The 27,524-nt window shown below is 44.3% G+C and overlaps 1 long non-coding RNA gene across 1 annotated transcript; it reads left to right on the top strand.

Annotated features, from left to right (window-relative positions):
* Positions 1-10,421: 10,421 nt before the first annotated feature.
* Positions 10,422-11,214, top strand: LOC133273486 (uncharacterized). Its single transcript, XR_009744837.1, has 2 exons — positions 10,422-10,572; positions 10,672-11,214. It is a non-coding gene; the product is annotated as an uncharacterized LOC133273486 (long non-coding RNA).
* Positions 11,215-27,524: the final 16,310 nt, after the last annotated feature.

Below are 27,524 nucleotides of genomic sequence, written 5' to 3'. Positions count from 1 at the left end.
CTCCAGCCAGTGCAGCGCCGGGTGATGGATTGTGCCGTGCCTGCGAACAGATTAAAAATACATTGCTTCAGATCACTTGTGGCAGTAGCGAACAGGAACTGGTTTTAAACCGGAATAACAATAATAGCAATTATATACCAATATGGCCTGAATCATCTCACCCTGCCAGCAGTTATTGATTATTAACAGGGTAATATTTGCATGAGCCCGCCTTAGATCGCATCCTTCATCTCGCTGGCCTCTGCGCCAGCACCTAGCAAGAACCAACCCACTCCAGTCCTGCAGTGGGCACTTGCAGCTCTTAAATTTATCAAGTTATTCAACAGCCTGATTTTATTTTCCCTAAAGTTCCAATTCCTAACGCCATGTGATCATGTGAGAATTGCAGCTTTCCTTTCCTTTTTATTTTGCCCCTGGAAAATAAAACTCCTTATCCACCAGAGCTGTGTGTTGCAAACCCTAAAGGTCATCCTCCCGAAGAAAGGAAGACTAACCTGTAATTTGTTAGTTTTAGAAGATCACAGCAGTGGGACATGAAAAGATGAACCGATTTACAGGAGAGGATGGGGAGTGCATCTCCCTAGTTAGGTTTCGCCCCCTTCCCAAGGCAATGAGGAATAATAAGAATACCTTAATACCTCCCAGCAGGGCTCAAAAGAGATGGAAAAATAGGCTTTAGGGTGTGAGCTGAGGGGGAAAAAGAAAAACCCTGTGCTGCAGCTGAACCCACAGAGAAAAGTTGAATCTGAATTTGATGTCACGGTGTTATTGATTGGGATGTTAACAAACCCGGAGCACGGCAAGCGGAGGGAGGTTGGACAGCAGCCAGCTGCCGCTGCCGGTCCAGGACTGGAAGGATGCCTGCTCAGATATGGCAAAACCCACTCCCATCCTAGGTCTTCCCAGGTCTTCTTCAAAAACGTTAATTAAGGCTCACACACTGAGTAGAGTACAGGGAGTTAGATCTGGTTTGCATGTGCAGAATGCAGGTGTGGGGAGGAGAAGCGCCTTAGTGAGGGTGGCTTACGGAGTCCACTGAGACTTGATCCACATCCTCACAGTCTGAGCCCTCCTCTTTGGACTGAGCCTCATTTGGTCTTCTTAATCAAACCGCCGGTGATCCTATCAAGTTCATTAACGAAATGCAACAACTCATAGCAAATACTATAGATTGGAGGAACAAATGGTACCTTTTCTGAGTTTTGAGATATACCGCAACACACAGAGCTGGTGCAGGGACTGGAGAGATGAGCAGAGCACCAGTCTACCATAGGAGGTCTGGCCAAGGAAACAATTACATCCAAGGAAGAATCTTCCTTCTTGTCTCAAGGAATTTCTGGCTGCAGAAATTCACTGAAGTGCAGGGTCCTTCCCTTTTTTGAGATGAGGGAAGGCTTTTTATGGATAAAGAAACCAAAAAAGACCTTAGTGGATCTAGATCAGATCTGAATTTACACCAGCCCTGTAGACCTTGTGCTAGGCTTGCTGCTGACAGTATCACACTAGAGAGCAGAGAAAACCCTAGCTAGACCCTCCTGCATGACCTAATTTATTTAAAAAATGACAAAATATGCTTTGACTCTGCTAGAGGGGAAGAGCAAGGCTTACACATCACCCAGGTCTCTCTGCTCATGGTGGGGTGGGAATCAGCTCTCCAAACTCCAGCTGTTTTGTTGCCTAGTGCCCAGATCTGCTCCAAGCTGTCTCTGAAGCAGCAAACTGGGGGTACCAAGACAAGGGTGAGACTCCATATGCACCCCATGGTCACAGCTCCCCTGTCCCAAAGATCTCATGACCTAGGATAGACCATCTGGCACAGGTTTATGTATTAGTAAATGCATAGCTAAATTCTGAAATTTATCCCAAGGGGTTTGCATATCTGCTCTGGCAGTGGCCCAGGGTGAATGAGAGATTGGAAACGGAGTGGTCCAGCTTTTTCAGGTCAGGGATGGGATGGTTTTGGTTCATTAGCCTGTGCTGCCCCAGCAGCTTGCCTTGATGCTTTACTCTCTTTCAGCTCCTTACATGCTGCTGGAAGGGCATCACCAAAGCTGTCACCAGAGCCAGGGTCTTGCAACCCCCATGATACCTCCAGGCAGCTCTTTACACCTTCTCCCATGTCTAGGGTCTCTCTGGACTTCAGCCACTTGCAGGTTCACACCTCCAAAGGGATGTCTGGCCCTGGGAAGTAACCAGAGACCACCTCCCCATGGTGGAAAGCTGCCTTCTGTAACCTTGGCTGCTCTGCGGGGGGAGCTGAGGTCACCCAGCCTGTTCCTGTTTGACAGGAGAGTTCTCATTCTCACCCAATGCAAAGGCACTTCACCGCTGAATTTCTGATGCTGTAACAAGCCTGGTCCTAGTCCCCAGCTGCTTCTCATGGCCATCAGCAAGTCCTGGAGTGAGAGCATAAATGCACTTGCTCTGCCTTCCTGAGTGCAAAGAAAGTGCCTCAACAAAGAGGATGAAATATTTCTCATGGCTTTCTGTAAATGAAGGGAGAAAAAGCAGGGCAGACAGCAGCTACTTGAACCACTCCACCTGGCAATTTGTAGCCTACAAGAGTATTGCTGGGACAAGATTTTTCTGCCGTGGATGAACCCACTGCTTTATCATCTCTGCCCACATTCCCTTATCTGCTCTTCCAGCTCCTGGTTTTGTAATAATTAGTGAATGGGTCTGTGAAGGGTGAGCAAGAACAACCCCCAGAGCCTCTTGCTTTGCTCTTCATCACACCCCCAAAACCCAAGTCCCTCTCTGCCATGGAGTTTTGTTTTGCCAGCAGCAGCGGGATACAGGGGACTACAACCACTAATCTCAAATATCAGGAGTTATGTTACTGGGGTTTCCTTGGCCCTCATTTTCAATAAGGAAGGGATCTGGCCATGCTGGAGCTGTCTTCCACCAAGCTGATGTCCACCATAAAGAAAATGGCTCTTTTTGGCTCTTCCAAAGCCCCTTTCTGCACTTGAAATGGAGATCAAGAAAACACCCCACTTGCCATCACATTGTCTCAAATCACTGCTCTTTTTTCTTTGCTTTGAATGACCAGGATCAGCTCTTTTCTTATGTTTTATACATGGTCAGCAAGAGGCAATCTCTTTCATAATAGGGCAGGAGCACATCCAATTAAACTGGCAAACAATATTACATTTTCCTATTACTTTGCAGAGAACATCCTTTCTGGTAAAGAGAAGCCCAGAGGTTATAGAAATTTTAAGGATTTCTTTTTCAAACTCTTCCATGGCTGAATCTGTGATCTCAATTTGAATTAGTTGGTACCTGCTGTTTGGGCTGTTTGTTGTTAGATGTCACTAGCAATGGTGACGCCAGAAAGGCTGTAACACAATAGACTCAAAAGGATCTGAGGTCAAGGGCAATAAAGTTTAAAATATAATCTGTTCTTGCTTGGTGATATTTTTGCACATATATATCCTGAAAAGAGAATTTGGAAGAATAATGCTTTCAAATGCAATCTGAAGAAAGTCACAGGGAAAAAAAGCAATATATTTTGTAATGAATTCATTTAAGCAACTCAGGTGATATTGTTGATTTGCTGCTCCCTGGATTGTAATTTATTAGAAATTGCTTCTGATGTTTACAGGATGCATAAAGAGTAGTTCAATGTAAATAAGGTGCTGCTGTATGTTTAAGTGTCCCTTCTGGTGAATTAAATAACGTTGTGAAAAGACTTCTTGCATATATTTATTCCACTTCCTACTTCAATGTCATCTTGGCTCAGTTAACTGAGGAGAAAACCCAGATTGCATGTGAATATGTTCCCATTCTTGATGGACCCACAGTCTGATATGGTCTGAAACCCCCAAATTGTGCTGTGTGCTCTGCTGCCCTACTCACCCCCTTAACCTGATTATCCCAGGGACCCCGGTTCTGCTTTTTTTCTAGGCTGAAATGCCACAGTGTGAAGCAGAAATGGTCCCTCCCCTCCCTCGGCCGCTGCACCAGCGAAAAAGTGCTGAGCCCAGCAGATGAAAAGCTTCTGTCGAATGGGGAGAAGGGCGACTGTGGCACGTAGCCACTGCAAGATAGAGCACACAATATTATTCAAGAGTCACCTTTTCAGTGGAGTGATTTGCTTCATATGAGGCTTGCTTTCAACACAGAAATAAATCTGAAGATCTATATACAACCGTCTCCAATTGATCAGACAAATCTTGCATAGCCAAGGCTAATCAGAACGAGTTGTAATGCAGAGATTCCTTAAAGCATCTTAAAATTAATGGCAGGATCTATCCCAGAGCTGTATTTTTTTTTTTTCAGAGTGCTTAAAGGGGGTTATGCAGGCATAATTCAGCTGGATCGAACAGTCTAATCTGAGATTTACATGATTGGTAATGCTTACTTCTCTGGTAATCAATTCTTGCATTGCAAGATGGAGCTCTGAAACGCGCAGCCTTGATGTGAAGTACATTAATTCTTTCTAACAGGTTTATTCCTCCACCATTTGTTTGTTGAGCAAGGTTTTGCATTACACCCCTCACAGACAAGCCCAACAAAGCAGGTTTGTTTATTTAACCGATTTACAGCCAAACTTTAAATACCAGCACTTGCTGTTACTATTAACCATGCCCTCCTGTTAATGCAGAAGCACCTTGTAAGCCCCCAGAGAGCTTTCAGAGCATGGCATCCTACATTTTCTCCCAGCAACGGTGCCAGCTTCCTCAGGCAAGCTCCTGGTCTGGTCTGCTGTATTCGGTGATCACCCTCGGCTCAGCACCAAGGCTCACCACAAGCTGTATATCCCTTACAGTTTTCAAAACAGAGTTTTGAACTTGTTTTCCAGTATCACTACAATAGTCCAGAAAGTCCTTTAGCAAACATGAAATCCCAGCTTCTTCAGGGCAATGTGTGTTTAACTGACCCTAAAGGATTTGGGGTTGTACAGGAAGCTGAATTTGTAGGGGCTGTTCCCCCATGCTGCAACCACATCGTGCTTACTGCCTAGCCCAGGTATAAATCCATGAAGGAATTTATGCCTCCACCATGGATCTTAACCCATAGGAGCAGAAATGTAACTGCATGCCATATAAGCCTCACCCTGGGGATGTAGAAAGCACATTTTCTGCTTCTCTGTGAGACTAGGCTTTGGTGGTCACCCACATAAACAAGTGAATTTTTAAGCATCTCACAGTCCTGGTTATGGTGTTACTTGGTGGTGGTGAGTATCTCAGCACCTCCTGACCCTGAAGTGTCACATCTACAAGGCTTTAAGCTCTGCTTTAGGTCATTTGGAGATCAAAATCTCTTCTCCTTCTGCTTTTTCCATCCTCTGCAGCTATATGCTGAGTTTGGCTGTCAGAATTCTGTCACCAGTGCTGGTTCCTGAAGCAGAAGAGACTCTAACTTTTTCTTCCTTCTGTATCTAGGCAAAGAGATGTTTGTGACACAAGCTGAGTTAGAATTAGACTTATTCATATTTTAATTTTTCTGAGCAGAAGCATAATGTTCCTTAGGCTTGATCTTGCAAAACACTGGTTGCTTTGGCCCTGATCCATGATCGGAAATCATGCATGGTGACTTGTAACATGTCTGGGGGACGTTATGTCTGTCTGCATATAAATTCTGGAAAATATATGATGTGTTGCTAACATGAAGCAGTCTGTTCTAGTACTGGTGCTGGGTCAAAACAGCAGGAGCTGTGTCCAACCAAGAAAGGACCATGTCCATGAACAGCACTGTGCAGAAGGAATGCCAAAGTCTTTCTCTCAAGAAAGGGGAAAGATGGAGTTTGCCACTGTTGATGCTAATGAGCTTACACAACCTTGTTCATCTGAAATTAATGTTCTTCTGTGACTTTGCAAATGATTTGTACTACCACAGAAAAGAAAAGAGGTGTCATTCCGAAGGGATGGGGAGTTGTATTTGTACTTTGTTTCTCCTCATCTTCTGTGGGAAATACTTCTCCTGATAATGGACCCATGTTTAATGGCAAGAAGTATCATCCTTTTGCAGTCCAAGTGCTCATAGGTCCTCTTAGATTTGGCTTTCTGGATTCTCTTGTGGGACAGGAGAGAAGAAAGCTGAGAGGAGATTAGAGAGGGAAGGAGCTCATTAGTGGACAGAGTGCTCTTCTCTCTCCTTTCTTGTAAAGCCTGATGAATGCCACAAATAGGAGAAGAAAATTATAAATAAGCTCTGGCAGAGCTGTTAATACCTTGGAGTTGGGCTAGGATCCTGCCATCCAGCAGCTGAGTTGTGGCACTGTGGAGCATGGACCTGCAAATGAAGACTCCCCCTCTGTGCTGTGCTGGTTCAGCTGAGTTGAATGTGTCAGCAGGCAGCACAGTTTAATATTTATAACATGTTTTGACCAGGAATATATTCAGCCTGTTTTTAAGATGCATGGCTCTGCACGGAGGGACACCTCACATTTCTGAGCCCTATGGAAAGCTCCTGGTCCATGAAGGAAGCTGGGAGAACTTTATAGCTGGTGTTCATCCTTTATGGAAAAGGTTTCCAGCCTTGCCTTGGTTTTCCAGCAGCTGGGAGGACAACCAGAGCTGTGGGTGGGATATGACATGATTCAAAGGTGGGAGAGAACATGATATTGGGTTATGGATACAGGATGCCTAGGAATGGCATGGGCTCTGCCAGGGTGGGATCAGATGCAATTGAATCAGATGTCTTCATCTATGTTTGCTCTTGTTTACATTACCTTAGAAAATGCTTCTGCTGTTGCTTTAGGAATAAATTTTCCTGGAAGAAGTTCCCAACCGTGGGTCAGTTTGTTTACATGAAGAAAGATTCAGACAATGAGACAACATCATTATGAGCACAAATAATCATCAAATCAAGCTTTTAAAGCAGGAGACCATTTTCCAGCAAACAAACCAGTCAAAATTCAGGTTCTAACAAGAGACCAGAAGGAAAATCTCTAGCAAGAGGAGCTGAAACCTGTCTTGTTTGGATTATGTGATTAGAAATTTTACTATTTTCAGTATCATTAATCTGAAAAAGTACGTAATGTCAGCAGAAATCAGTCAGCATAGGAGGAAAATTTGGTGAGCATTTTAGGTGTTATTTCTGTGTTGGAAATCAGCTGTTAGCTGGAAAGCACACCAGGAAGTTAAAGCACTTGATATTTCATCTCTGTTGCGCAGAGAGCTGGGAGAAATCAGTGCTTTTTGGAAGGGAATTTGCATGGGACATGACAGCAGTTCCTTTCACATGAATCCTAACTTCTCCACATACAGATATGTATTTTTTAAACGTGAAATTCTGGGGGTCTGAGAGTTGTTCATAATTAAGTATGTGAAAGAGAAGTGGCTGGTAACGAGGAAGCTCTGTTTCATGTCTCCAAACAAGCATCCCCTAGATGAGATTTGTGCCTATGAAGTCTTTCCAAGTGCCTGTGCATTATTTGAAATGTAAATAAAATATTCCCAACTGCTCAGACAATGAATGGGAGGGTGAGAGCAGTCTATGAGGTGCCTAAATTCAGGGCTAAACCAGAAGATGTGGGCACAGGTCTCCTGGTTTTCTGTCTCATGACCCATTCCACACAGAATGCACGAAAGGGCAAGAGATTTGGAGGTTGCTTTCCAAAGGAGAAGTCACCCCATTTTCACCTTCATGTAACCTGCTTAGCAGCTGATGTGACTGAGCTGAAACCAGACCCCCTCCAATTTTGGTGAAAACTGATGCAATGGGAATGGGTCTAACACAAAACACAGTAATAGGTCAGGATGGGTTTTGAGATCAGAGATCCTGATTTATATTTATACTGATTTATATTTATACTTCACTATTTCCCATCCCAATAAAAAATGTAAAACAACCTTAAAATGACTGTGCAATATCAAATTCTCTCCTCTCCTGCAGAGGTCTCTAAGGACAAACCCCATGAGAGGCTCTGTTGAGCGAGGGCTAAAGAAGAGCCAGGGGATTTAGGCTTTGTCTCGGAAAGAGTATTTCAATGCATCACCCTGAATGAACTGCTGCCAGAGCTGCCAGCCAGTCAGTGATTTCCTCAGCAAACCTCAGAAACAGGTGAAACACTGGGCAGGGCTTGGAGCATCATTCAGCTGGACTTTTAAAACAGCATTCCCTGTAATAGGATTAAGTGGCAACAACCACTAGGGGAGAAGGCTTGAAGAGATTTCGTGAGGCATGCAAGAGGAAGGATTAGCAGGAGATACAACAAAAACGGATGCCAGGAGAGTGCACTTAGTGCTAAGGGCAAGTGGTGCCACGTGCGGTGCACGCGCCGGGTTGGTTAACCTCTGCACCTCTGCTCCAGGGCAGCCTGGACTCACCTTCTTCATCCACAAGAAAAATCCCTGCACTGTGCCTAATGAGATGTCCCACTGTCACTTGGACACCAGCTTGTGCTGTACGTTAGTACAGACATGGTCCAGGGCTACTGGGGCTGGCGGCTGCTGGGAGCGTGGACAGCTGTATGCACCAAAAAGAGACTATTTAAGGCCACTTCTCCTTTGCAGTCTGGTAGCCATGGAGTGATTGTTGTTTCAACTACTCATAGCTTTCTCACCTCAAAACGTTCTGACAGGTGTGACAGCAAATTCATGCAGCAAAAATAGTTATCTGAGTGGGGTCCCAGAGTCATTCTTTTGCTTCCCTTTTGATTTCTGAAAAATTAATCTGCTAATGCATTTGTTCCCCACATGACACTCTTAATAAACTGTGTGAAAACATATTTTCCCCAGCCAGTGGAATAATCTGAAGACCTGTGAGTTTACATTCTCTTGTGGTCATGTTTTAGCCATGGATATTGAACTTAAGTAAGAATTGTAAGTGTGCCCTACCTGATGCATAGTCTGTGCTTTAATGTCACAGTCTTTGTGAATTCACTGATTCAAGCTGGGTGAGATCTGAGCTGTTGACAGTCTACACCCTCATACCTGAAAAGACTTTCCAGCATACAAACATGAGGCCACACCACGTAACTTCAGGCATTATCAAATACTGTTTGTTTCCTGTAGAAGATGGAGGTTTGTGTTCCTGGAAACCACATAGCAAGAGTCAAGGGCCTACCAAACCAAGGACTTCTTGGAGTTTCCTAGCTTTGTAATTTGATATATGGCTTCCAATAAGCAGAAATCCTGCTATTTTAAACTTAAAGAACAGCTCAGCTGGCCATTCTTCCCACTAACCATCTCAGATCCTTTCACACTATTTCCCTTTGTTGATCTAAATGCATCCTTCCTATATTTGTCCACCAGACTGGGACCTTACTGGTGACAAGATTGTCATGGTGATGGGTACCTCTTGGCATCAAAATAGCGAAGAAACACTTTGAAATGTCCTTGTTAACAGCAACAACAGCAACTATAGTATGCACCAAAGTGCTTTACATTAGCAAATTTTATAAAAGCAAGTAGTAATAGGATAAGGGGGAATGGCTTTAAACTGACAGAGGGGAGATTTAGGATAGCTGTTGGGAAGAAGTGCTTCCCTGTGAGGGTGGTGAGGCACTGGCACAGGTTGCCCAGAGAAGCGTTACTGCATGCCCCATAAGTAAACAGCTCCAATTGATGCTGCTTCTTGTTTTATCCTGAGACTGAGTTTTATCCAGAGAAGTGGCAAATGGCCCTGGAGTTACGGGTTGACCACTCTAGTGAAACTTTGACAGATTGAGAGCATCTCATTGCTGCTGACACGTGGATGGTTGCACATGACTGCTCTGAGATGCTTATTCATCCTGTTAAGGCTGGCTATAGCATAATCTTCTTGGCAACTCTGGGCCAGGGACATGAGATGTCACACAACCCTTCAAACTCAAGGAGATGCATCTACAAGTTGGCTGAATGTGGATGCAGCTGGCGAGCTCTTGTGGCATGCTGCAGGTTATTTTGGGAGGCACAGCCATGGAAAAATGCTGAGAACTCTTGATTTGATCACTGCTGCTGTCCCTTGTCGGCTTTGCAGAGTTCTGCTTTGCATCCACAAGTGCTAACCCATACTTCAAAAGCACAATGTTTTCCACTGTGTCTGTCTTGCTTAAAACCTCACAGAGGTGGCTTATACTGCTCCATACTAGGTACAGGCTCCTCATCCACATCTTAGAGGCTTGATAACTCTCATCCCACATCTTAGAGGCTTGATAACTCTTATCCTACAGATTTATTTGTGTAGCCACCCAAATCAGACCTCTTCCACTACTACTAAAGAGGCGCAATGCAGGCCATGTGGCTAGGAGCCTCCCCTGAAATCAGTTTCATATACTAATACATTATTCCCCGTCCCAAATAATCCTGAAGAAACATGGAACCACACAATGATACAATCTAAGTGGACTTCTCAGTGGTAGAGGAGGTGACCTGAATAATGTAGTACAACTGCTCCATGTCAGAGATGAGCTGCATCCTGGCTTTTTGACTGCCCTTTTATGAGTTCATGCCTAAACCCAGGAGACAACTGTCAGAGTCATGCTGTGTCCATATTATCAAGAGCTTCAAAACCAGGTGGACACATCCCAACTGCTTTTTGGGATTGGCACTTGTCCTGCTATGCTGAGCAAGACCTTGTTCTGTTACTGTAAGACCTACTGATATAGAAGTCGGGTTTGAGTTTTCCATCTACATCCTCCAGGTGCCATTTCTGATTCCCTGCACTGAACCCCATGTCTGGGTTTTCTTTCTGTATTTCTGACTCAAAGATCTCTTAAATGTACTTTTCATGTCATTGCAGCCTCTACAGACGGTTATACTTCAGACACATCCCCAAATATCAATATAGCAAAAAAAAAGAAAGGAAGTGAGAAGGAACACATCTCTTAATGATGTAAAAACCTTTTTAAAGGACTGCAGTTGGATATTTTTTAGTATAAAGTGACTCCTTTGGGACCTACCCTTGGTATAAACTTGTGCTGATATACTCTAATATCTAAAATAAATCTGAAGTTGAGGTTATCCTTTTGAGCTCAATCTTATGAAACATGGAGTACCATCCCACCTGGAACGATCATGTTTCTTTATTCCACCTCTGGGTGCAACTGAAGATCTTACTGACCTGTTCTATAAGGCTGAACACTATGTACCCATCTTTATAATGCTTCTGTTGTGAATGTTGGAGGTGGCTCTGACACTTGACTTTTCTCTCATGAGAAATGTGGACTACAAAGATCTTCCAGAACAGCCTCTTCTTATAAATAAATACATTTTCAACAAAATTCCCTTGAAATGTGACAAGTACTTTCACCTGTTCACTGAAGTGCATATCATAATATCTGTACCAACATTAATGTATAACTTAAATACAATACAAACCTCCCAACATAATCAAGGGTTTTCTCAGTGCCTTCTGTAACAGTTAAATGAGCCCTGGTGCCATTCAAGTAGGAAGGCCTGATTGACCTAAATGTTAATGCTCATGTTTCTTCAGAAACCTAACCTTCTGAGTTCACTGCTGCTTGACTTCAGTCATTGCCCATAGGTTCGTGTGGGTATGGGACTTCTGTCTCCATCACCCAATGCCTTGGGCAGCTACAAATTGGATGTAAGACCTGAACATCGTGTCCTTGGGGACCAGCATTCATCTCGTGGCAGGCTCTGTCAGAAACAGTAAATTTAATGGCTGTTGGAGCCCAGTGGTAAATCAGTAGCATTACCCTGGTATGGCTTGACCTGGGACAAGTAGCACTGAGCTAAGGGGCTGTGAGCAATCTGATCTAGTTGATGTCCCTGCTCATGGAAGAGGTTTGGACTTTAAAGGTCCCTTCCAACCCAGCCATTCTATGATTTGATGATTCTATGAAATAATCCCTAAATCCAGATTAGCACAGGTTAGTGATTGTTCTTAGTGTTTTGCTTGGGTGCAACCACCCTGTTTAGGGGTACAAGGGGGTTGGCAGTGCAGATGTGGCCACATCGTTCCAGCCATCCTGGGGCGAGAGGACAGACCTCAGTGCTGTTTATTTTACCAGGACAGATACAGCCCTTAAGTTACCATTCCATTTGCTGGTATCCAGCCTGTTATTAAAGTAGCCATCTTCCTCTGCTAGTGTGCATTTGTTTTGTCATAGGCTTCATCTGTATTTTCTAAAGCTGTGCTCTAAGAAAGTTGTAATTGGAATCTTGAAATTTAATTTAGTGGTTGCCTGGTTGTCGGACAGTTTTTCTGCCCATTGTAGGCCAGACATAATCACAGAATCATAGAATCGTTAGGGTTGGAAAGGACCTTAAGATCATCCAGTTCCAACCCCCCTGCCGTGGGCAGGGACATCTTATGCTAAATCATATCACCCAAGGACTCGTCCAACCTGGTCTTGAACACTGCCAGGGATGGAGCATTCACAACCTCCCTGGGCAACCCATTCCAGTGCCTCACCACTCGAACAGGAAAGAACTTCTTCCTTATATCCAACCTAAACTTCCCCTGTTTAAGTTTTAACCCGTTACCCCTTGTCCTATCACTACAGTCCCTGCTGAAGAGTCCCTCTCCAGCATCCCTATAGGCCCCCTTCAGATACTGGAAGGCTGCTATGAGGTCTCCACGCAGCCTTCTCTTCTCCAGGCTGAACAGCCCCAACTTTCTCAGCCTGTCTTCATACGGGAGGTGCTCCAGTCCCCTGATCATCCTCGTGGCCCTTCTCTGGACTTGTTCCAACAGTTCCATGTCCTGTTTATGTTGAGGACACCAGAACTGGACACAATACTCCAGGTGAGGTCTCACAAGAGCAGAGTAGAGGGGCAGGATCACCTCCTTCGACCTGCTGGTCACGCTCCTTTTGATGCAGCCCAGGATACGGTTGGCTTTCTGGGCTGTGAGCGCACACTGCAGCCGGCTCATGTTCATTTTCTCATCGACCAGCACCCCCAGGTCCTTCTCCACAGGGCTGCTCTGAATCTCTTCTCTGCCCAACTTGTAGCTGTGCCTGGGATTGCTCCCACCCAGGTGCAGGACCTTGCACTTGGCATGGTTAAACTTCATGAGGTTGGCATCAGCCCACCTCACAAGCGTGTCAAGGTCCCTCTGGATGGCATTCCTTCCCTCCAGTGTATCAACCGAACCACACAGCTTGGTGTCATCAGCAAAGTTGCTGAGGGCGCACTCAATCCCACTGTCCATGTCAGCGACAAAAATGTTGGACAAGACCGTTGAACAAGTGCAGTACAAGTTTATTGGCTGCTGGATATCATTAGGGTTGGTTTTGTTTTGGTTTTGTTTGTTCTTTTTTTCCATGACACGTGTACATACTCGTTTTTGTGACTCTTGTCTATGGGCCTTAGTGTGTTGAGTTGTGCTGATACATGGGAAAATAAAGAGAAATGGTGAACAAAATACCTCAAAATTGAAAGGCCAAGCAGTGGTTGAATTAAGATAAAATAACAACCTCAGCCTTAAGGTTGTCATATTGCTAATAATATATATTCTGCCAAGACCAGGAGGGGGGAAAGAGGAGAATGCTTGAGAGATGGATAGAAGCTGATGTTAGAAAAGACTCTGCAGCAGAAACAAAGTTATTTAGGGTCTGCCTGTGTGCGTGATCTTCACTTTGCTTGTACTGAGATGAAATCACCTCCAGTGGATGTGGCAGCCCTGGTCAAACGGGTCATGATCACCTCCTCTGTTTATGCTGGCTTGTCCATAGCCAGACTCCCTTCTTGGGAGGATCAGCTCAGGGCATAGATGAATGCACATCTGTCTGCACCCATTTCTGTTGAAATGCCCATAGAAACCCCAAGCAGCCATATAGTAAAGTTACCTGGGCTAAAGTGTGTTTTTCAAGCCTACATTCAAACTTGAAGCACAGGGAAAACCCATGTATTTGGGCTGCTCCTGCTTTTATTATGTAGCTGTAAGTCAAAATAGAACACCCCTCCCCCCCCCAAAAAAAAACCAAAACCCAAAAAGGAACCACCACAGAACCAGATATGTTCAATGTAAATGCCTTTAAGAAAAAAGTAATCTAAAATTAAAAGTGAATTCATGATGATCCCTATTACAGTTTAAATTTATTAATAACCACTGAAATCACAAAGTACCAACAGCATCATTTAAGCAGTGACTATTTGTGAGCTGCTGCTTGGGAGCCTGACCTAGGCTTAGGGGAAGGGTTGATTTGGGTTTTGACAAAAAATACTATTCTGTGGGTGCAAATAGCGTATTTTCTTTGGTCACTGACGCCAGCACTATAGCACCATGTGAACATATTCCCAGCTGGAGGGCTGCTGTGAATTTTGTGGAAGATGCCCAGATCCTTTGGAGAAACTCAGCTACAGTTCCCTGGCAGCTACCTGCTCCTGCCAGTGGTCCTCAGTTGACATTATCTCCTGGCTTCACCTCTGATTGCTTCTCTGTCCTCTTTTGCTCTCTGTTGGAAGCCCTTTCCCTCTGGCAGATTGATGATGTAATAGGGGGTGTCCCCAGTGGCTCTGCTGCCATCTGTCCCCTTCCCATTGGCACAACCCAGAGGCACCACCACTTTGGGGTGGGTTTCCTGAGTGCTTCCAGGGGTCAGGTTTTCCCTTTAATGACTACTGCGTGGAGCAAACTTCTCTCTTGGTGGGATGCAAGTACCTGAAAACTGTGCCCTACCACAGCACAAAGCGTCCTGCCTAGTTAAGACACAGCGGATACAGGGAGTCTTCCCCTTTTCTGTAGGATCTGCTCCAACCTGCTATAAAAATAACTTATTCCAAGATGCTCTGGTCCCAGGAGGGAGCAGAAGACCAAATCCTGGTTTCTCTTCTGGCCTCATCTTTTATCCATCCCTGTGGCTTTTCTATCCCCTGGCTGCTGCTAATCAGCATTCCTCTCAAAGAGCAGCTGCTAATTTGCTGGCAGTAGTGAGTGAGTGCGAGTGTGGGGAGGTGGTTGGGGTGACGAAATGACATCTTCTCGGCAGCTCCTGCCCAGGCTCCTGCCTCCAGCATCACCAAAACACCCCTTTTCCCAAGCTCAAAGCCTCTGTGGCAAAACAGATTCAAGCTGGTGTCCTGAATCCCACTGATGAAAGAAAGGCTGTTTCATAGCACTTGCATTTTAGGTAGAAAAAAAAAGTATTTGTATGTGTATATGTGTTTGTGTGTGCGTGCATGTGTGTATATATAAATACGTATATATATTTTCCCCTCTGAAACAACTTGCTTCCCTTTGGGAATAAAGGGGATCTTTAAAAATGCAAAAATTCCTTCCAGACAGTTTGTCATGTCTTACTAGAAACAGCCGACCCTATTAGCAATTTAAATGATGTCTCCTATTAGCATAATTTTTAATGAAGCAAAGCACGTGTTTCACATTTGTGTTTTTGATGCAGTGGGGAGGAGGCAGTTGGACACTCAATGAATGTAGTAGGAATTGGCTTTGAGGAGACCAGGAGTAATGATGCAATCCTTTGACAGTGACTCAAGCTGGTGCATGAAATTCAGTATTGGGTGTGAATGTGTGTGTGTTAATGGTCCCCTGCTAAGGCAGTTGATGATGTCCACGTGGCCATTGTAATGGACTGGTCTATAGACAACACCTCCTGTTTCAGTGTGACACCATGTAGATGCTTATATCAGGATTAACACTGCACACACTTGACATGCACACATGATTTCTGAGTCTTGGCTGGGACCTTATTTCAGATAGTCCTCTGCAAGTGCGTTTTTGCATTACAACAGTTTTCCCCAGAATCTATCTATAATTTGCTGGAAAACCTTCACTGACAAAAAAGGCCATGGGAATAACCCCCCACCGCTGCTGGTCAGTCTGCCAGATTTTTAGATGCAGGTGGAGTGAATGGAGAGGCATGTGGGAGTTGTGCATGTGTGGCTTTGCTCCTTAAGCAGCAGGTGTGAGATGCAGTGTGGGCATCCTGAAGGTCTGTGAACTATTTCTGCTGGTGAATAGACAAGCAAAGTCATCTCTATTGTGTGGCCAGCTTCTCCAATGAAAACACAAACAGAGTCCACTGGAATATTTTTGGGGTTCAGAACAGATTGCAAATTGCCCATTGTTGGATGCGAACATAAAAACTCTGGTTTTCATTTATATCTCTTTTTTTTCTGTTTTCTCCCAGAATCTGGGAATAGCAGGATTTTTCTTCCCTGCTGCCATTCATAAAGTCTTTGGCAGATTTTAAAAATGATCCAGAAACTTTCTCAGGCCATTGCCCTACAAGCCAGGCTGTGATTGCCACCCCAAGTCCTCCTTACCCACTTGGAAGTCCAAAAGGGACCAGCAAACCCAGAAACACAGATGCAATAAATGCTAAATAAAATCACTTGCCACCCCAGATCTGTTATTATTATTTCAAATTCTTATTTGCTTTACAGTACCCTCGTGGCAGTGTTCAGGGAAGGAATGCCAATGGGTTTTCAACTCCATCGAACATCAGATAAGGCAGAGCTGTTTTGCGTTTTTTTGCTAAAAACTGACATGATTTCTCTAAGATGAAATAGTAGCTGAAATGTGCCCATATTTGCTGTTTTCCCCCCTAGTTTTCCCCCTCTCCCTGCCTGCAGCACTGATCCATTGCACTACACTAGGGCCTCACACACGAGCCATTTGCGACGTTAGAAGGGAAATTGTGTGTGGGTGTGAAGTCTTGTGTGCACACATGTTCCACATTTTGTTTGCTTAAAAGCCCGTGTAAAGCTTTTTTGTTGTTTTTCTTAATGGGGAAATCCTCCTGGGAGCTGAAGTTACACAGGCAATAACGCACAACATGAACCAGTAACCGATCCCCAATGGCAGGACAGAAATGCCGTTGTGCTGGGCCACCCTTTGGGAAAGCAGAAGGTCACTTGGACCAACCTCTTTCCCTGTGCCAGCCTCCCCTTCTCGTGCACGAATGGTCTGCCATGATACGGAAACATCCTCATTAGGATAATAGGCAGATTTCCAGGATCCACTTCTGATTCCCTCTTCCTGGAACAGTCCCAAATATCACAGATGTTTTGACGGCTCTCCCAGAGGGCGGCAGCAGCTTGTCCTCCACTTGAGGCACGTTGAGCCCTGGCATGCTGTGAGCAGCGGGCTGCCGATGCCCTGTTCTGTGCTGGGGATGGCAGCCACTCCAGTGCTCCCAGTGAAACCAATGCCTTCACCCCAGCAGAATGAGGTCTTTTTAGGACATCCTGCAAGCAAGTGCTGCTTCTTGAGAGCGACCTTGCTTTTAAGAAAGACACAGAGGAGATAACAACAGATGCAGACCCATGCTTCCTTTCCACAGGCCAGAAAATTATGAATAGGAAACAAAGCACTGAATTGCAGTAAGGACAGTTTGAGCATTAGGGCAAAAAGCAGGGAAACCTTCACCATCAGGGTGGTCTTCAGCATCAGGGTGACCGTCCTCAGTCTACTCCAGCGCCAAACAAACACTACCCTGATTTTCATGCTGGGTACCATCCTGACAGCTAGAGGATGGGACAGTGAGTTGAGAGAGGTGAAACCGTATCTTGATTTGTTTGGTAACCCCAGTAAATTATTTCCCTTCCACCTTCCCTCCTATCCCCCCCACCTGCCTCAGAAGAGGCTGTGAAGCTTACTTCACTCAGGATTGCAAAGTGCTTGGGAAAGTTCAAGTGAAAGCATGGAGCTGTTATTGTTGCTGATGTTTTATTTTTCTCTGCCAGTCAATTAAGGGGGAAAACCTGACAATCAAAATTGTTTATCGCACTATATAACAGCCTCTTGTAGGGTATGTCTTCCTTGGGAAGGAAACAAGAGCCGCCTGTTTATGAGAAGACTGGAAATATCAGACAATAAGAAGTGTCTCTGCATGTTGCCGACCTGGCCCATCTCCCACCTGCTGTCCTCATTTATATCTGCTCGAAGCGATTGTGAAGTGGGCTCAAAGTGCTGTTCTGGCAGGGTAGCATTGCTGGCTGTCACAGGACCGAAGTCAGTGTAACGAGTCAGACCCCGAATCAGAAAACATGGGGCTCCTCTGTGCTTGTGAGTGAGCTGAGGTGGGAGTAGGTGGGCTCTGAAGGGCTTTAACTCCCAGCTTGGAAACCTGGTGAGGGAGAAAGGCGGTTTGCACTGCTGCATGATATGAGACTTGCACAGGTGGCACGGGTGCAGATATTGTTCATCCTTTTGTTTTCCATCCATTGGAAATAAGCTAAAAAAATCTGGGGCTGCTCAGCTTTGCTGCGCTCAGTTGATGTGTCCTGCTCAATGAGATGCCTGTGGATTTTGTGGCATGGCAACAAATTCAAAGCTCAAGATTCAAATAACAGATAACTGTTATTTGAATAACTGGCAGATAACTGGCAGAAGAGCCATCCTTAGTGCTGCCTGCCTCATACCCTTGCTGTGCCTTTATTCAAAGCCCTTCACAAATATTAACCAAATAAAGTGCATTGAAGAACCCTGCGAATTAAGTTAGGGAGATGAGGATTGCATGTCTAATGCTGTGCAGAAAGCTCCTGGGCCACTGCTGGTTTTCCCTACAGGACCACCCATCCCTGAAGAAGTCATTTGAGTAACCCTGCTAGAATTCCTGGGGCGATACCATACTTGGTCTTCAGGTTGTCCTCTGAGCTATGCTCTCGTAGCTCCTGGACGTCAAGCTAGTCCTCCATTTACTGAGTGAGCAAGTGACTGAGAAAGTACTGTATGATACACCATGGACACAGACATAAAGATTCATTGCTACCATGGGGATAAAATATAGCTCTTTTCCTACCTTCTCCACATCGCTTTTTCCTTTGAAAGAAATCCCATGGTCATTCATGGGGAGGTATCCACAAAGAGCCACAAGAGAGGACCCACATGTTCATGATGAGGAACATCAAGATGCTTCCTCAGGTCATCAAGCTGAATTAAAGTATCATATTGAAATTCCAGGAGAGACCTTAGTTATTCAAGTTAGAGCTTGGCCAGAGCATTGGGGTTAATTCTGTTAATCAAAATATGTGTGCTAGCACCATAAATGATCACAAACAGTTCCAAGCCAGGCTTGATAACTCCTTTGGAGGATGTTGCCATCAGCAGCAGAGACCTACTCAGGACTATTCAAGTACATAAGGGGAAAGCCATCTGCAACTTTCAGCATCAGCCAGAGGCTGCAGATGCCAACATTGTGCAGCCAGCACGTGCAAGGCTGTCTCACTCAATATAGCTCAATCAAATGTCTGTACTACCTCTTGCTTCTCAGAAGGCCAGTTGTCCTGAAAGGATGTGTCTCTGGCCAACATAGTGATCTCCATACGTACACACAGAGGCTAAGGAATTTAGAAAGTACATTCTGCCCAAAAGGGATCTTTAAACTGAAAAACATCTTTGGTATTCATGGTGCTACCTCAGTAATGGTGCTGCTTAATGACTATGCTGGTACAAATAAATAACAGCAATTAGCTAACAGCTGACAGTGGGGAAGGATCCTTTCTTCATTGGAAGTTGAAGCAGTTGCCATTGAAACCAATGGTAAGAGTCTTCCTTTTTCCCCCCAAGAGACCAACCCAAGTCATTCATGAAGATTTGATTTATATGTCCCATCACTGATGGAAAGGCTTGAAGTCCAGGGAGCTGAGAGGAAAATGTGGAGTTGTGTCTCCTCTGTGAGTGATCCCCATGAGAACGTGGATTCAGACTTCATTAATAAACAGGTCTGTGGCAGACACACATCTGCTTTGTGTTATCTTTGAGTCCTACAAACACCGCACAAGCAGCTTGCTGCTTGTGCAAGGCGGGATGGCATGGTCCCCCATATACCAGTAAGCCACTGGGAACACACAGCATGGTTAACATCCTCTTCTGCCGCAAACTCCCAAAAGATGAGGATGATGCACTTGGAAATAGCAGAGAAGTGGCTGTGGTGGTGGCGTTCACACTATCCGGATCTGAGTTTAGCTCAGGAACACAACATTCCTGAAGACCTCAATATCAGACAGGGATATTCCACACCTCCTGCACCTTCTGGTCCTTCTGTATCCAGGCCTCTGCTGACTCTCCCACAAGATCTGGCACAGAGCAGTGCCCTGACTTTACTTTTATAGAAGCTGGGTGGTTTATTACCCCTGTTAGACTTCCTGTCTCCCCCAGTCACTTGAACAAAGCATTGGGGAGATAAGTGTTTTGAGAGCTGGAGTGAATTTAATTTATTTTATTGTCCTCATTTTATCTGCTGGGTGGAGGTCAAGAGGAAATATTCCATCTTATTTTGGATTTTAATTTAGGAATATCTGAGTTATCTTATCTGATTGAAACTGATAATGCTAAATATTTCAAGGAAAGGTATGTCTAATGTTCAATATTTCAGGGAAAGGTGAGGATGAATTTCCCTGCTTGTTAGTAAAGTTTTTGTAAGCCTCTTAATCAGAATTGATCTTACAGCTGAATGATTCCTTAGGTGGGGGCTTTAACTAGCACTAGCAGTGCAAGAATTTATTTGTCCTACTGTTAAGATCCCCTGGTTGCTGTACACATTCTCCCAGCAGTTGCTTGCTCCTGCTGTACTATGCTGTCATCTGGAACACAAAGTGATAGTAATTGGCCTTTTAATAATATCACAACGTCCAGCCTGATCAAGTGCTAGGACTGATTTGGGCTTTATTATCATGAAATCTTCCAGAAAATTAATTGCTATCTCTGCTGGTGATAACCCAGACTCTTAAAGATTAGTATCTCCTCCTGGTTTAAATGGTAAACTTACTGGAAGAAGGGTTGCCTTTTGCTTTTCTTGCTTAAACAAGATTTAACTTGCAGTAAGGAAGAATAGTGTTAATGAAAGTTAAACTTCTGTGGCTGAACCTGGGTTTGTTTCCTCCCTCCCTCCCTCCTTCCTTCCACCACTTTTAGGCCAGCACTAATCCTGTGAGGTTTCAGAGGAGCTCCCACACAGCATGTAGTTCTTGTATGTAGGTTTTGCACTGGGCAGTTAGTTAAATGCATATGAAATGACTTGTCAAATGTGCTACAGAGTAAATGTTTTTTTCCTGCTCATTTGTTGCTTAGGCTAATGTTGTGAAACAGCAGAATAGGCCTTTTGCAATTGTAATGCTGAGCAGTCAAGCACAAGCATGTTAGCATCTAGTGGCGCCCTCAAATTGGCAGCTGGCGCTTTAGGTATAGCCCTTAAAGCTTATTAAATTGATCGGTCTTTGGAGTTCTAAATCTTTCCTACAGTGTCATATTTATGGGCACTCATGCCTACCAGTTGCTCTGCTGAGATTAAGTGGCATGTCTTTGTAGGATCTTAAACTTTGATGTTAGCTATATGAGATAGTGCCACCTTCACCAAGTCTTCTGAAAGCACCTTTGTAATAAATAAACAAACTGATTTTGTTACATATTTATACTGTTGACCTCTCTTGTACAGCCATCAAAAGAGGTTCAGGACATTTCTATTGACTGTGCATCCGGAAATTTAAACCTCCGAGCCAAAGCTTCAAATTCAAAGCCAAGTTGATGGGAATCAAAATTTCATTTTGATTTCATCCTGCCTGAACAAAATGAGAGAAAAAAGATGGCGAAGAAGTAATTTCTTTGCAGATAAGTGCCCACAGCACCAGACTTCCAGAAGAAAGGTGCTGTGCCAATAACCCATTTTCTGGAAGGCTTTCCTAACTTTAAACAAATCCCAGTTGGAGATCCACCCAAACCCCACAGCTTTGTGGAATATGGCATGTTGGTGTCTCTCCTCAGATGAAGCAGGTATACACTGGCTTACAGCTAGCAATGAGCCTTCATGATGGTGGTGTTCCAGAACACGTCCCATTTCTTGCCATAAGAAGACAACAGGTCTTAAAGTTTGACCTACATTTATTTTTCTTGCTGATGCAATATAATAATGTCCTTAAAAGGACCTGGTATTCTCTGGACTTTCAACTCTTATGTTTGGGGAGTTCATCAACCTTTTTAAGAACCACAGTTACATACCGTCTCCTTCCTCAGCAAAGGGAAGTTATTTCTCTCTGTTTTTCTTGTTCCACTCTGCTGTGGCCCACAAAAAGGAAATTCACTGGGCTCTTACAAGGTTTACAAGGGGTTTCCCTGGCACTGTGGATTCCATAAGTGATGGGAGGATTCAGCAGCCCCATCTGAAGCTCCTATGCTGTTCATGGAGGGGACAGTACTTGGATTTATTGTCCTCTGCAAACTGCTTGGCGTGATCACTGTTTCTCCCTCACAAGGATGGTGGGAGGCACATCATCTTCCTCTCCATGTAGCCGCTGGTGAAGACATGAAATTAATGTGACTATATGAAGTAGGCTGCAGATCTTGACTGTCTAACACTCCCCGGTTTCCAAAACCATGCTCCTAACACAGCACAACCATAGGCTGCTCCAGACCCAAAGCTTGTGGCAAAAAGACGATTTTGTTCCTCTGCATTAGCCAAGGTACCTCAAGGTGTGAAAGATAAAGGTCTCTAGTAATTTATAACTGCTAATGCTCTGGCCCTGAAATCATCATGGAAGACATTTTGTTTTCTGTTTATTCATCCTGACTTGAAGTGAATCAACTTCTGAGCTCACACCATGTGAGAGTGGCAGTGGCGCATGTTTTCTCTGCCAGGAGAGAGTATCCAGGCAACTAGACCAGATATCAAAATCTTGTCAGATTTCTCCCACCCTGTATTTTGTCTGTCTTACGGCCCTTATTACCACTGAATTTAGGACCCGTCGATCACTAATGAATTCAGTTTCACAGCTGCCTTTGGCAGACAGAGCAATGTTTCCATTCCGCAGACAGAGATCAGAGACATGGAGAGCCATGTAGGAAACGTGGCAGAAGCAGAGATTAAAGTGGGATGTCCCATGTGGTCAGCTAGTAACAAGAGATCCTTGTTTAAAGGTGGGAACAGTTCTGAGTGTGAGGGGTTCAAGCTACAACAGGAAAAGCTAACAACAAGGTGTTGTGTTACTGGACTGTGGGAGAATTAGTGCTGGAAGGGGCCTCAGGACATCTCTGGTCCAACCTCCTCCTCAAAGCAGGGTCAGCCCTGGGTTTAGACCAGAATGTTTATCCAGTTGGGTCTCAAAAATATGTAAGGATGGAGACTGCATTTCTGTAACTCACTCCACCCTGGTGCCCTTTGCCCACAGTCTGAAGCATTTCCGCACCCTTCTGCCAAGTACCAGCCCAGTAAGTCCCTGCAAATATAACTTGGAAGAGGGACCAAATTCATCAGATGGAGGACAAGGATTTTAATGATGAAACCAAGAAGTTCTAGTCCTGGTAACAAAATATGGAACCCTGTGTATGATTTAGAAGTAGGATCTACTCTACCTGATACAGGCACGCAATCTGGAGTCTAAATTGTGCTTTTGTTCTGAAACACACATATACTTGTTACTTGCCCAGGGCAGAGAGGCAAGTACTCTGAAGACCTCCATAAGAAGATCCTTAGACCATCCATAACTTCTCTGGGCACCCATCCCTGGGCAGGAAAACCAGATCAATTTACCTGTCACTGTAATTCCTCCCCTCTGAGTGAGAAGGAAAAGCCAAATGCTGCGGCATTAACTTTTCATGCTTATCCTTTTTGTTCCTGCTCTTTGTTCAGCACTTCATTGTCAAGAGGAGAAATTGAGGAAGACAGGCATCATTTCTTGTATGACCAAACAGCCAGAATGAAAATGGAATACCTGACTTCTTTTTCCCCAGTTGTTAGGAATGTGGAAGTCAGCCACAGACATTGTCATGGTGGAATGGTGGCTGGATACTAAACTAAATTAGACTTTAGGTAAGTGTGGAATTTTGAGACCTGAGAATTATTCGTTATGTTGCAAAGATTCATCTCCCTCTTTGGTCATATTAGGGAAAGAATGCATTTTCTTCTATTTTAAGTTAGAATAAATGTTGTTGATGACCCAACAATCTCAAAATTATTCCTCAGGGTGGGGCAGAAATCAGGAAAATCATGTGCATTTTTAATTCTTTGTCATTTTAGTTTAATGTCCTCAGGTTTTATTTCTTTCACAATTCTTCTCAAATCCGATTATTCCAAAGCCTATGTCCTAATTAAAAAGCACAGTGCCTTTAAAGAAGAGATGGTATGCATGAATGTCCTAAATAGAGAAAAAGAAATAAATAAAGGGCCTGTTAAATTTTTTACATAATGTCCCTGAATGAGGAAGCATCCCCCTCTTCCTTTTTGACCTATGGATATCATTAATATGGACTGTTCCAGCACAATGAACTGGAAAGAATGGTAATATTTTTAATTTCCTCTCTTCGGCAGAAATAGATGCTTTACCACAGTAATGCCTGCAAGGGTAATACGCTGACTTCTGGCTGACATGAAATGGGACTTTATCTTGGATTTTGTGGGTATGTCAGAATAGGGTCTGATTGCTTCAGGAAACAATATTCATGCCACAAATTCTAATAAACCTTCAGAGACAACTCACTGAGGTTCTTCCCAGGTGACCTGGAGCAAAACCAGTTCACAATTCCTGTAGGCAGCTTGGCTACCCTTGGTAATACGGTCAGGCACTTGGCTGACAAATCCACAGTTGTGCCTGTTTGGTAGCATAAATATGATTTTGTAGTACATTCTAGGTGTAATTCAGCTTTCATGTGCTGGACCATGGGCCCAACTTCACCCAGATTTGTCACTGTTCTTCCCAAGAATAATTTACATAATAATTGAAAGTGATACTAACTAGTCAGAAATCAGCTATTAGAACAGCTTTCACTGACTAGTGAACCTGCAACCAGGCACAAGCAAAGGTGAGAAGCAAAATGGACTCAGAAGTGTGCAGGGGAACTTGTTCATTCCATTAGTGCAGCTCTCAGCCTTTCATTTTACTGCTTAAAATTATTTTGCTAATAATCTTACTAAAGAAACACAGGAACAACTAAATCAGTAATCATTTTCTCTTTTCTGTCTCCCAAAGCGTTTGCTACTCTGTGGGCTATGTGGTCCCATCTGATTCACGTGCTGTTTGTTGCGGGACTGAAAGGAGCTATCTATGCACTTTGTCCTTTCAAAGTAGAGGAAAAAAACAGCTTGGATTTTAGTTTATATGCAGAAAGTCACACTGCAAGTACACTTTGCAGTTTTCCAGTCCCCAGTGGACACAGTATGTTTGATCTTTCTTTGTTATATTTAAAAAAAAAAAAGATTCATCCAAGGAATTATTTGGGGCGAAAAACCCCTTTTACTGCTCCACAAAGTTTTAGTGGAGGAGAAAAAAAATGAAAGAGTAAAGATGCTGCTTCCCTACAAGTCAGGATGCGGGACTCGTGGCAGGGTCCTGAAGGAGGAGTTGCCCGTCCTTATGTCTAGGCTGGACATAACGCTCCTGTGATGCTCCTGTGCAAAGGCATTGATGTGCCAAGGACAGCAGTGCATGGAGTAAAACCCAGATCCTCAATCAAAACCACCCCAAACAGGCAGGACAAATTGCAAACATGATCCAGGGCACGAGGGCTGACAATGGCTTTGATGTGTCGTGTATGCTTTCTGATGCTGCAGGAGTAAGGACAAAGGGAAGGGCAGAAGAAAGCTGCATTTAGCGGGCTTTTTTTGTACCAAAGGGAAAGTACAATGATGGGACAGCAGAAGAGCATGGACTTGCGAAAAGCTGCTCTGGAGCAAATGCGGGTTGCTCCCCAGGAAGAGGATTGGAAGAAATAGGCTTTATTTGGGGGAGGAAGGTTTAGGCTAAATATTAGGAAAGCTGTTCTACCCTGAAAGTTGAAAAAGACTTTTTCCAAGAAGGTCTTGGGGAAAAAAAAAAAAGGCATCAGCATGGCTGTGACCTCTTCAACAAGATTTCTTCATTTGGCTTGAATGGGGAACTTCATAGATCTAACATGACCCACACCATGTTTCATACAGATCCTAGCTGCAGGCTATTGTTCTCCCATGTTTTGTGTTGGTGCATGGCCTAGGGAAGGCCTCTGAGAGCTCTTGATGGGTTGAAAGAATGAGTCAAATGTCTGTTGGGACTGCACTGAGCCTATTTCTTTCCATCTTGGTGCAAGTGGAGGCTGAGCACTGGCCGGGAGACCCTTTGGAGGTGCATCCATCTCTCTGGCTCCCAGCCCTCGGAGCGGCACCGAGCATTTCCCTTCACTGCCCATCTGAGGCATAAAGCTCAGGAGATCTAACATGAGCACGCAGGAGGGGGCACAACGGCGAGCATAAATGATCAAAGGGCAGAGCAGGCTGATGTGCATAAAGACGCTGTGATACAGCAGAAGAGATCCCCTCTAGCCCTCACTGATGCTAATGCATATATTTACCTCCTGATTGACTTCATAATTAATTGACTATGCGGGGTAGATCCTTCTCACACCTCCCTTGCTCTAAATAGAGCTGCAGAATGCTGCAGAGTAACATGGGTGTAAAACCGAGCCATGCAAGGGATGAATGTGGCCTTTTGTCTTTATTTTCTCTGAAAGTACATAAAAGCTATAAGGAGCCTGTAAGGATATAAACGAGGGCAAAAGTGTAATAATTTAAATCCCCAGACTGGGGTAGGAGAAAACGAGCATACAGAAGGGCTCTGGCAGTAGTTAAAAAGAAGAGGGTTTTGTATTTTTGACTCTAAGGTGGATATATTGTAAAAAAATATGGTAGAAAGGTAGGGGAAATTAATACTTCCATCCCGAGCAGAACAAGGAGAAGAAACATTTGTTATGCAAATCTTTTCATTATTGCAAATCCCTAGTGCTGATAAGAGATAAGCGTTGTTCTAGCTTTATTTCAAGTAGCTCCTGCACAGACGTGGGTATGTGATTATATTGCTGCAAAAGAAAGAAACAAACACACACATTTACCCTGTACTTTTATTTCTGTTACTGGAACATGAATTCTGGAGCCTGCCTGAAAAAAAGCATTTGGTCCATTGAGGCTTGTTCATTTTACTGCTTTGTTTTCTGCTAAGGTGACATCTGCTCCTGAATGACCTTAGCATCTTTTCTCTCTGCAGCCTGGCCCGGGTGGCCGTTCCCTTTATGCGCATACATTAATGTTCGGGTGAATCGCAGCTTCATGAGGTCTGTTCTTTATCCTTTTCATTTCCACTAATCCCAGAGCCTGCAGGGAACAAAGGGCTGGATCCTCATGGTGTAAACGGCCAGACTCCACTGTAGGGATTTACATCCGCTACGGCATGACACCGGTTATCTCCAAAACCCATTCCCCACTTCACCATCTCCACCATCAGATTCCTTGTCCTTGTTGATAATTTATTGCTTCCCCCCTCTCTGCTTTTTTTCTGCTTAGGAGGCAGCTGTAAGATTTGCTTGCAGCAGTGGGGGGGGACAGTGCAGCGGCAGCTCCCATCCTGGGTACCCCCTGCCCTGATCGGACACATTGCAGCATGAGGGAGATTGTTGTTGGGTCGCAAGATTGATGCACCCAAATGGCATGGGATGCTACTTTCCTCCCCATCACTGTGTCAAGGTGCTCCATATTTTAGTGGCCATGCTGCAGGATCTGTCCCTGACTGCTGCTGCCTTCCACTGAAATCAATGAGGTTTGCTCAGCCCTGCATTTAGCTGAGACACAGCTATCTGTCCACCTAGCTATTAAATTACATTTCCACATGACAACAGAGCTTCCAAAGTTTGCAATGTAATTTCAGTCTTCATATGCAGCTCTTTGAGCCATTTTCCCCCCTCCCATTGTTTTACCGTTCTCTCCTCAT

The sequence above is a fragment of the Pezoporus flaviventris genome, unplaced genomic scaffold (assembly GCF_033815535.1).
Source record: "Pezoporus flaviventris isolate CSIRO_AGI_PZ_B2104156 unplaced genomic scaffold, CSIRO_AGI_Pfla_v1 ptg000031l, whole genome shotgun sequence".
Taxonomy (NCBI): Eukaryota; Metazoa; Chordata; class Aves; order Psittaciformes; family Psittacidae; genus Pezoporus; species Pezoporus flaviventris.
This window is presented reverse-complemented; position numbering and strand designations above follow the sequence as displayed.